The following is an 11,156-nucleotide window of genomic DNA, read 5'->3' as shown; positions in this document are numbered from 1 at the left end:
AAATACTGATATACGATAATTTAAATTTGGTGTAAAAATAAATCAAATAATCACTGACAAGCAATACTGTATGCAGGCTCAAATCTCTAATAATAATAATAATAATAATAATGTGAAAGGATTCAGATTTTAACGTCACACCAGAGAGTTTGTTAAGGTTCTTAAGCTCTCGCTGAGTTCATAGCTTACCAATCTGCTTTAGGGCTTACTTCTGATAACATTACTCTTTTTTGTTTTTTTTTAACTCTTATATTAACTTCACTTTCTTTGTACTTACGCCACACAACAGCAAAGTCACAATTTTTTTAAAAGCAGCCTATGTTTGCAATTCTCGATACAATGTATTAAAGTATCGCCCAGAAGTGTTTTAAGCTCTCAACTGATTTCGCAGTGCACTACTCTGATCTTGCACTCACTCCTGCTGACCCCCTTTTTTTTTTTTTTTTTTTTTTTTTTTTTTTTTTTTTTTCCGAATTTATTCAACACGCAGCTATAAAACAAAATCTCAAAGCTTTTAAAAGTTACATAGTAGCATATGTTTAAAATTGCCGATTCAGTGTAAAGCGTTGGCATACATTCTTCAGTCTTTTCTTAGTTCATCGTATCAATATTCAGTTTTGTTAGAAAAACGGCAAATAAAATATTCTTTTTGTCTTTATATTATTAACATTCGAAGTGTTAACTTTACTTATTAAATATCACGTTCTTCGCGTAAATATTTTAGATTACGCCAAATAAAATGCAAATCAGTAAAATCACAAAATATTCAAAAAAAAGTACATTTTTGTCGTTCCCTGAAGCATATTAGAGGTTGAAATATCTATTTTTATATTCGTTATATCATTTCTTTAAAAGGTAGCCGTTCGAGTGGCCAACCACCTAATCATATAAAAGAAATAGGTATCATTAAAAAAAAAGCTGAAATTTTTCAAATTTTATATTACGCCCAAAGGGGCTTTTTCTTAACATTTTGTATTTTATCTTTATTTATTAAATACCAGGTCTTCGGGCTTAAACCATAAAATTTAATTCAACAGCAATATCATAAAATAATTTAAAAAGAGCATATCTTTGAATTTACGATACACAGTCTCGTGCGCTGGAGATAAAAATGTTTTTTTTTTTTTTTTCCGTACGGTGTTACTATTGCTCGCTTTGAAATCGTTCAGTTTGTTACTCAAAAATTCGTTAGTTTTATAAAATATATAAAAGAGATAATAAAACAAATTCCAAATTCCAAATTTTGGCTGCCAAATGCCCATATTCGTGTGGAGACGTACGTTATTCAAAATTTGAAGGTACTCTTGTTTTATCTCAATGTGAGGAATATACATATATTTATGCAGATTCTTCATCATTAATATTTTCTTTAAATATAATTTAGGGCTAAAATATTTGGTGACAACAATTTGAAAAGTGAAACGCCTTTTCTAGTGAAACGTCACAAAATGCCAAAACGAAATTAATAGCCCTTCTGGGTTAACGCCCTTTGGACTAAAAAGAAAAGTATATAATTATTTTAATAAGTCCATCTAGTGTAATTTCTTAAAAATGTTGAATATTTCTAATCAGACATCTCATGATTTTAATGTATTTTTATTTAAATCAACCACATTGAAAAATGAAACAAAATATTCTTAAGAACAGCGTTTACTGCTTTTAAATCGCTAAGTTACTCAAGAAATTTCCAGATTAAATTTTAAATTATATTAGACTTTAGTGAACAAAAGTATGATAAAATGTAATAATAAAATTAATAATAATAAAAGTATTCTATTACCGTCGCTGCAACACATTGATTTCGCAAATCAGAGTTTGTTAAGCAAAATTGAAAGAAAAGATGTAAATCAAAATTATAAAATTTTAAAAAAATCTGAAAGCTAACAGATTTTATATCACGCCGAAAGGGGAGCGTTTTCAACGTTTTGTGTGGTACCTGTATTTATTAAATATCACGTTCTTCGCGCTTAAACCATAAAATTCAATTCAACAGCAATACCACAAAGTATTTAAAAGAGCATATCTTTAGAATTTACGATACACAGTCTAGCAAGCTGGAAATATATATATATATATTTTTTCGTACAGTGTTGCCGTTGCTCGCTTTGAAATCCCTGAGTTTGTTAATGAATAATTTGTTATTGCAAAATATGAAATAGAAAATAATACAAATCTCAAATTCCATATTTGGGCTTCCAGATTCCCATATTCGAGTGGAGGACTATGTTATTCAAAATTTGATGTCTCTAGGTACCGTCTTTTTTTCACTATGTTAGGAACTTACGTTACATACCTGCAGATTCTTCGTTATTTTGTTTCTTTAAAAAATAATGCAGTGCCATAATATTTGGTGCCAGAAATTTGAAAAGCGATACGCCGTTTATAGGAATTAACGTAAATTCCGTTTCGAGTTTAATAACCTCCTTCGGGCTAATGAGTGTGTTAAAAAAGTCTTGAATTTTCTTTCCTTTAATACAGTAAGGGTGTCTGATTTTAGTGATATAAAAATAATAATTCACCTTTTCTAACTATAAGATACTATGGCAGATATTGTTATGTAGTAAAAGTGTTCTGTAATACTAGGCGTAAAACATTCGAGTCTTCGAATGATGCCGATCTTGTAAAAGGATTTCAGATTCGAATGCTTATATCTTAATTTGCTTTCCATCGCTCATCATTCTATTTATAATTTTGAATCCTCAGCTAAAAACACATTACAGGTTTAATTCAAATTTTCTAAGGAAATTTGTGCTAGTCGAGTCCTACAGAAACATTACTAAAAATTTAACACGACTGTTGCAAATTTGAATTCGAATACTAATTTCTTAAGCGAAAGGTGACATTAAAAACCATTCGGAATTCGGATTTCAGAAAATTTAGAATTCTTTACTGACCTAGACATTACACAGCAGTTAATTGGTGGTCAAGTTTACTGTTCATTTTTTTTAATAGTCTTACGAGTTAAACCGCGCAGTCTATATGTCATAAAGACTTTTAAGCTTCCCAAGAAATTCTCCATCAAAATTGGTTCTAGTTGGGCAAAGTCGTATTGTCACCTTGTAAGGACGTCCAAGGCCTATGCCAATGACAGACGCTCCTCGCATGATAAAATTTGTGGACTTGTTCTAATATTATTGTCAAACAAGTGAGGAAATATATATATATATATATATATATCCCAGTAGTAACAACGTATTTAAAAAATTCTTCCGATTTAATTTTAAGAAATGACTGTTTGCCACAGTGATATAAGCCGAAGTTATTCTGCTTTTTTATTTAAAAATTAAGTTACAATTCAACAGCACTAAAAATTGCATTAGAAACTTATATACTTTTCGATTTCAGTATAATTTTTTCACGTAGCAGTAGGATAATATAAAAAGCAATAATGTAATATTTATTATAAATTAAATAAATCAAATAATTATCGTTCAGAGTCGAATATGGAAGAATCGTAAATGCATTCGTAAAAGCGTTATGAAAACGAATGCTCCTGAAACGAAAGGATTATATTGCTTTTTAATTCGGTTTTATTATAATATCATAAAAAGGTTTTTTAAATTATTTCCTTTCATCTGCATTTCCAACAAATATCTTAAACCTTTTAAATGCTTTAAAAAATTTAAAGTTTATACGATTCTGACGTTTTAAAACATAAAAATTAAAATCTCGACATTTTTGATCGCTTAGAAATTATTCATTATATCCTTGCCATTACATTCCTCACTAAAAAGCATTCAGGATATAATTTTAACAGATCTAAAATTTTAAATTTCACTTAAAAGCACGAAATTTAAAAACTTGCGATTTAAAATTCTCTGCTTAAAAATGAAAAGAAATAATTTTATCAGATTTAAAATTTCATTAAAAAAATAGGAAGGGGGCACCCGGGTTTGAACCGGGGACCTCTCGATCTGCAGTCGAATGCTCTACCACTGAGCTATACCCCCACATCGCTAAACGATTGTTAAATTCTTTTATTAGTGATTTTTATTGCATCATCAACGCTAATAACAATGTGCAACCGAAAGCGTAGGTGACTGGAACTTCAGAAAGAGCATGCGCAGCTCTTAAAGAGAAAAAGTTCCGTGTGAAAGAGGAAGCGGAAAAATGGGCTTAGATAACGTATTTCAATTAGGGAACTCGTATTATCTAATTTAAATAATAAAGGGAGATCGCAAAATGTCTTAAAACAGGATGCAATCTGTAAAATATTACGAAATAGCAAAACATAAAGGAATGACAAGGATTAATATTATTTCTTGTCTGATAAAGTTGCAATTCGAATTTAAACATTAATTTTACTAATTTTTAATTTGAATTTTTAACATTTCATGGGGAAGTTATTGTTTTCAGCAGGCAGAAAATCCTATATATCATAAAATAATCCTGTTGATGATCGACAGTGCATATGATCTTCCATCTAAATTCGATAATAAAAAGCATGCTGTTGCGTCCAGCATGCTTTTTATTATCGAATAATAAAAAGCATGCTGTTGCGTTAACTCTTTTAAAAGGCATTTTATCTGGAGTGTTTTAAAGTAATTTCCAATAAGTTATTTTGTATTTTTAAAAGTATCAAAAATAAGACAGATTTCTAATACCTTGCAGTACGCCGATAGCAAAATTTCTTACTCTTCTCTCGCACTCTATCACCCACATTCAATATAAAATCTAATGATAATAATAAAGGTTAAGATATATATATATATATGTGTGTGTATGTAATAATAAAATTCCATAGTCAAGAATACACTTAAAATTCTATCTGTATGTTTTTTTTTTTTTTTTTTTTTTTTTTTTTTTTCATTTTTAATGGCGATGGTCTCTTATTTGAAAGTACGTGGAATTAAATCTACAGCCCCGTAGTCAATTTGTTTTTCCCACCTTTTCTACACGTACAGTTATAGAATGTTCTGGAAATATTCAAAGCGAACTGGATTGGCTGACGAGGCTGACGTCATTTCTTGGAAGCTCCGCCTTTCCAGAGGCTATAAAAGGACTCGTAAAAGAACATCGGGGGCTCTTCTTAAATGTCACGATGCGGTAAACTTCATACAAAAATTTATTAGTAATTCTTTTTTATTTACTCCGGATATCTGATTTTGTAACTACTATTTCTCCTGACCAATAATAAATGGATCCTGTTTTTTAAACTTATCGTCTGATAATTTAAGCTACGACTACATCTATGATTCTTCACCAATCTAATTTATTCCGGACAAAAGCTGGTACATAACATATATATATATATAGAGAGAGAGAGAGAGAGAGTTAGAAAGTGCAAGCCTCTTTGCATATTTTTTAAAAAACTGTTTAGAGAGTAATATATATTTTTAATATTTTGATAACTTGTAGCAGCTCCCTCTAAGTACAATATTAGCTTGGTTGTTGCGAAGTTTAGTTTCTCTGGATTAGAAACAAGAAAAAAACGAAAATAAAAAAAAGTTTTCGGTTTAATGTTGTAATCCTAGCGTCTTCTTTTATTATTGTGAATTAAAATATGCTTAACCAATTTGCAATTATTGTTTAAATTATTAAATTATCGTACATATTAACTGAGCAAAGCGTCCACAACATCTAGTAAGTGATTTCGTCTAACCATCGAATTATGCGAACCGAAAATCCTGTTTTGAATACCCCTGTTGAGAATTTACCGCAAACAAGGTAAGCGTTCAAATTCCACCTTTTTGAGCAGAAAAACCAGATATTTGGTTCTTCCAAGTTGAAGCACAGTTCTCAATTGTTAATATTAGCAAGGATCAGACTAAATTTAACTATCTTGCAGCACAATTAGAACCAAAAGTAGTCAAAAATATATGGGATATAATCCAATCTGAATGGAATGATAAAATATGTGCTAAATGCTAAAAAAGGACTTTTGAATACTTTTTAAGAAAGCGAAGAAAAAAGTATCATAAAATTGCTTACAGGAATTTCACTTGGCGATATGAAACCAAGCAAATTATTTCGCAAAATGCAATCACTTGCTGGAACAAATATAACGGATAAAGTTTTGCGAATCTTATAGCTTGGCAAATTGCTAGTTATTTTGATTGTGAGTAATGAAAACTTGAATAACTTATTAATAATGGCGGAATCTCTTAATTTGTAACTCACAACATAATATAAAGCACTAATTAGATACAAATAAACTAAAATTTTCCAAATAGAATTTCAAATTTATGTTAAAAAACGTATAATTAGACCTTCAAAATCTCAATGGGCCAGTCCATTTCTTTAAGTTTTCAAAAAAGATGGCAATTTACGACTCTATGGGAATTACAGCCGTTTAAATTTTCAAACGATTCCTGATAGTTATATCCAAGAATAGAGAATTTTCACCACATATTAAGGCAAAAGAAAATATTTTCAAAAACATTAACCTATTTAAAGCTTACTTTCAGATTCAAATAGCGGAAGAAGTTTAAAAAAACAGTAATAACGACATTTGGGTCATACGAATTTAATTTAATGAGCATCGGGTTAAAGAATGCCCCATCTACGTTTCGACGATTCATCAATGAAATGTTTTTCGGGCTGGACTTTGTTTTCGCCTATTTAGATGACATTTCAGTAGCTTCTTCAACGGAAGACGAACATTCAGAGCATCTAAAAGTAGTTTTCTCTAGATTAGAACAATATGGTCTTCATATAAGTCTTCTAAAGTCGGTTTTGGGAGTGAATCAACTTGAATTTCTGTGATACATGATTACTCCGGAAGGCTCAAAATCTCTTCCCGGAAAAGAAACTATTATCTTGAATTATAGATTACTAGAAACCCTTCGCGAATTGCGTACTTTTCTTGGCCTAATTAATTTCTATAGGCGATCAAGGATACTGCCAAAAATCAGGCAATCCTCCATGAGTATTTAAAAGGTGACAAGAAAAAAAGATAAAAGAAAATACCATGGACCGAATAAGAAAAAGAAAAAAATTGAGCAATGCAAAAATAGCTGCCAACTGCTGCATTGTTAAGTTTTCCTAATCCTGACTCACCATTAACTCTTTTCAGTGAGGCTTCGGACTACGCAGTTGGATCCGTACTACAACAGTTGGAAGAAGGCAGTTGGAAACCCTTAGCTTTTTTTTCCAAAACGTTAACTAATGCCCAAAACGTATATAGTACTTACGACAGGGGACTCTTAGAAACACCTCTCGATCAAATAATTCAAGCATATCCTAGAAGGGCGACGATTTATGATTTGCAGGGACCATATACCTTTGATATTTGCTTTTCATCAAGAGAAGGCCTTATCTAGACAACTCCGTCAGTTACAATATATCTCAGAGTTTTCAACAGATATACGTCGCACTGGCGGAAAAGAAAATATCCTTCAAGATTCTTATTCAGAATAGAATCTATATCTGACAAAGATTATGATAAAATTTCAGATGCATAACTCAGTAATCAAGACCTTCACGAGCTACGCTCGAAACCATCTTTACATTTTAAGCTATATCCTTTGGACTCTGGTAAATTACTATATTTCGAAAACAAAAATTCGTCCATTTATACATCAAAATTTTCGAAAGCACATATTTAAAAACTTTCACATCTTAGCTCAACTTTGCATGAAGTCTACAGTTTAACGAATAGCTTCAAGATTTATTTGGCTAAACATTCGAAAGGATATCACCCAGTGGGCGAAATCTTGTCAAAAAAACAAAATTTACAGAGACACGCGTGCACAAATTGCCACTTATTAAGATGTAGATGACAGAATCAGTATCATTCAGGTTGATATCATAGGCCCCTTTCCTACTTCTCAAGGGAACACGTACCGCCTTACTTTCACTGATCGATTCACATGCTGGATAGAAGTTATTTCTTTAGCAAATGTGAGGCTTGAGAAATTTTTTATTACTGAGTTTCGCGCTTTGTAATGCCATACCGTGTAATCACTGATCAAGGTAGTTAGTTTCGATGCGAACTTTTTAAAAACATCGTGTTATTTGTAGATTTAAAATTATGCACAACAACGGCAAATTTTCCACATTGTAATGGAAAAACTGAACGGATCCATTGAACTTTAAAGGCTGCAATCAGAGCACACAATTCTATTAAAAGGACTCAAACCTTATTAACAGTTTTGTCAGGACTAAGATCGGCTTTGCGTGATGATACAAATTACACCATTGAACCTCTCGATCATATAATTCAAGTATATCCTAGAAGGACAACGATTTATAATTTACACGAATCATAAAACTTTGATGTTTTCATTTCATCAAAAAAGCGAGAAGGCCTCACTTAGACAGCTCTGGCATTTACAATATATCTCAGAGTTTTCAACAGATATAAGTCGCATTGGCGGAAAAGAAAATATCGTTCAAAACTTATTATCCAAGACAGAATCTATCTCTGACAAAGATTATGATAAAATTTCAGATGCAAAAATCAGTAATAAAGATTCTAGGTAACCTGATAGGCTTACCGAAAACCTATCAAGTTATTTGGAAAATGTTTTGACAAACCAAAAGATTTTCTTGGATACCGAGACGTTTGTTAAAGTTGGAGGTAAAAGCACACTGTTGAAACCACCAGAAACTCCTCGACATCCTTCTCAAATGTTTTTATCCACAAGTACATGCATCACTGTATTCATGTCGTCATATGTGTTGATAGAATTCGAGAACGATCAGAACCTCCATATGATGGACCCTTTCCACTTGTGAAGAGATACGACAAGTATTTTACTGTGGCCATTAAAGGCAGATATGTCAATAAATCTGTAGACAGATTAAAACCAGCCTCTTTGCTGTTAAGAGGTGAACGCTCCGCATTACAAGCAATCGGATAGTGCACGAACATTGCCCAATGAAAATCTGACTGCACATCAACAACCTGAAAAATGGCAATCAGATTTGCTGGTCACACATGTTCATAAAAAACCTAAGGCTCTGGTAGACATGTGAGGCAGTGCACAAACATTGCCCAATGAAAATCTGACTGCACATCAACAACCTGAAATATGGCAATCAGATTTGCTGGGCACGCATGTTCATAAAAAACCTAAGGCTCTGGTAGACATGTGAGGCAGTGCACAAACATTGCCCAATGAAAATCTGACTGCACATCAACAACCTGAAATATTGAAATCAGATTTGCTGGGTACACATGTTCATAAAAAACCTAAGGCTCTGGTAGACATGTGAGGTAGTGCACAAATATTGCCCAATGAAAATCTGACTGCACATCAACAACCTGAAAAATGACAATCAGATTTGCTGGGCACATCTGTTCATAAAAAACCTAAGGCTCTGGTAGACATGTGAGGTTTTCACCGCGTTAAAAAAATTAATTACATACTATTCATTATTGTTATTATTTTATATTAATTTCATATATTTTTATATTTGCATACATATATTTCTTTTTTACATTTATGTACATTGCAGGTATACTGAATTTTTATTATTGTTATTGAAAGTTGAAAAGTGTAACGTAAATATACGATTTAGATTTATAGTTTGACAACATTAAATGTTATTCTTATTTAAGAACAGAAGGGAAATGCTTATGAGAATTTTTATATTTTGAACTGTTTTACACTTTTTAAACGACTAACTTCTCAAAGATATTATGCTGTAGTTTGTTGTATTAATACATTATTGTATTAATACAATACTTTGTATTTGTTGTATTAATACAATACTCAGTATCTGTTGTATTAATATAATAAATATTTATATTGTTTTGTGTTATATAATGTTAAAGGGCAAACTTTTCTTTGAAGTATTTGACTGCAATCTTGCAGATCATAACTACTTTACGTATTAATTACACCTGAAAGAACATGTGTTTTTCGCCGATACAATATAAAATCATATCCCGACAAAATGAAACCAAAGACGCAATCATGTGCCGAAACTTATGAGAAGAACCATAAGCATTGCAATTGATCTCACTACGTAAATCATAAGACTTTCAATTCATCTCCACAGGGCATGCCAGTTCCAAGACTAATGCAAAATATAAAATCTTTCATTTGTTTTTCAGATTTTATCAGCCTATTATCGAAAACCCAAGCGTTTTAAAAGCAAAAAATTCGAATTAATTGTTTCAGATCTTTATTTGCTTTTTCTCAGATATCTGCGCAATGCATGTAAATTTAAATGCACGTAATTTATAGTACAGAGTTATTTTAAATGATTCGTTGAATTTCAAAACTGTATTTCTAAGAATTAGAGTGAAAATGAGTATATAAAATAAAACGAGGGAAAAATCCTTTATATTTTACTACTAAGATTATAAATTCGTTATAGGGTTCTCTTTGTGCTTAACATATATACAACCAGTACTACAATTCTGTTCACTCCCACTGTAACATTTCCTCATTGACGATTAGTAAAGCAATATGGTCCTGGATCCTTTTAATGGTACTGACACTAGGAATATATAACAATTGTTTTTAATATATTATCACGGGGGAAAAAAGCCGCTGGCGTAAAGTCGGAAGACATTGAAGGCCATATGAAAGATTCTAAGTCATTTCCCCCGTATCAACAAATCTAGTGACGCAAGAGCTCATCCTCCAACAGCGACGAACTTCACTGGGCGACTTATGTTGAGCTCCATCTTTCTGCAAGAAGTTTTACGATTTTAATTCTTTAAGAACATAACAATTAAAATATTAGAGTTTTCAATCTTATAACAGATTTCTTTTAAAAGATTAAAATTTACAAGAACTGTAATGATGCGATATTCTAGAGTTCGAGAAATTTCCATGAATTATTTACATCAAAAATGTATATTAATATTTTCTAAAATTTTACTGAAAACTTGTATATATTCAACAAAGCAAAGAAGGATTTAACAAATGTTACACTTCAAAAGCGAATAGGCGGTCCGTCGGAAATGTACGTTCAAAAAATTTATTTTAAAATTCATCTGTAAATAAAATGGATTATATTGTAGTTTCATTTATTTAACAAATCAAGCCTTAAAAAAATTTCCTTTAATGTATACGGCTAATGAAATCATATTTTTTTTTATATTTTAAAAAACATGATCATTACAAATTATAGATTCTTCGTCCATGAATTAAAAATAAATTTTTAACCGGGTTTTCCATTAATTATTTTGATAAAGCTAGTTAATACTTATTAATACTTTGTTTTAAAAGTTTTTAATTTGAACTTAAAATATATGA

The 11,156-nt window shown here is 31.0% G+C and overlaps 1 non-coding gene across 1 annotated transcript; it reads right to left on the bottom strand.

The window, feature by feature from the left end:
* Positions 1 to 3,878: 3,878 nt before the first annotated feature.
* Positions 3,879 to 3,950, bottom strand: TRNAC-GCA (transfer RNA cysteine (anticodon GCA)). The gene has a single exon. It is a non-coding gene; the product is annotated as a tRNA-Cys (tRNA).
* Between the last annotated feature and the right edge of the window lie 7,206 nt (positions 3,951 to 11,156).

Source organism: Stegodyphus dumicola, chromosome 7 (genome assembly GCF_044657685.1).
Source record: "Stegodyphus dumicola isolate Sdum_Otavi_A_Nest chromosome 7, ASM4465768v1".
Classification (NCBI taxonomy): domain Eukaryota; kingdom Metazoa; phylum Arthropoda; class Arachnida; order Araneae; family Eresidae; genus Stegodyphus; species Stegodyphus dumicola.
This window is presented reverse-complemented; position numbering and strand designations above follow the sequence as displayed.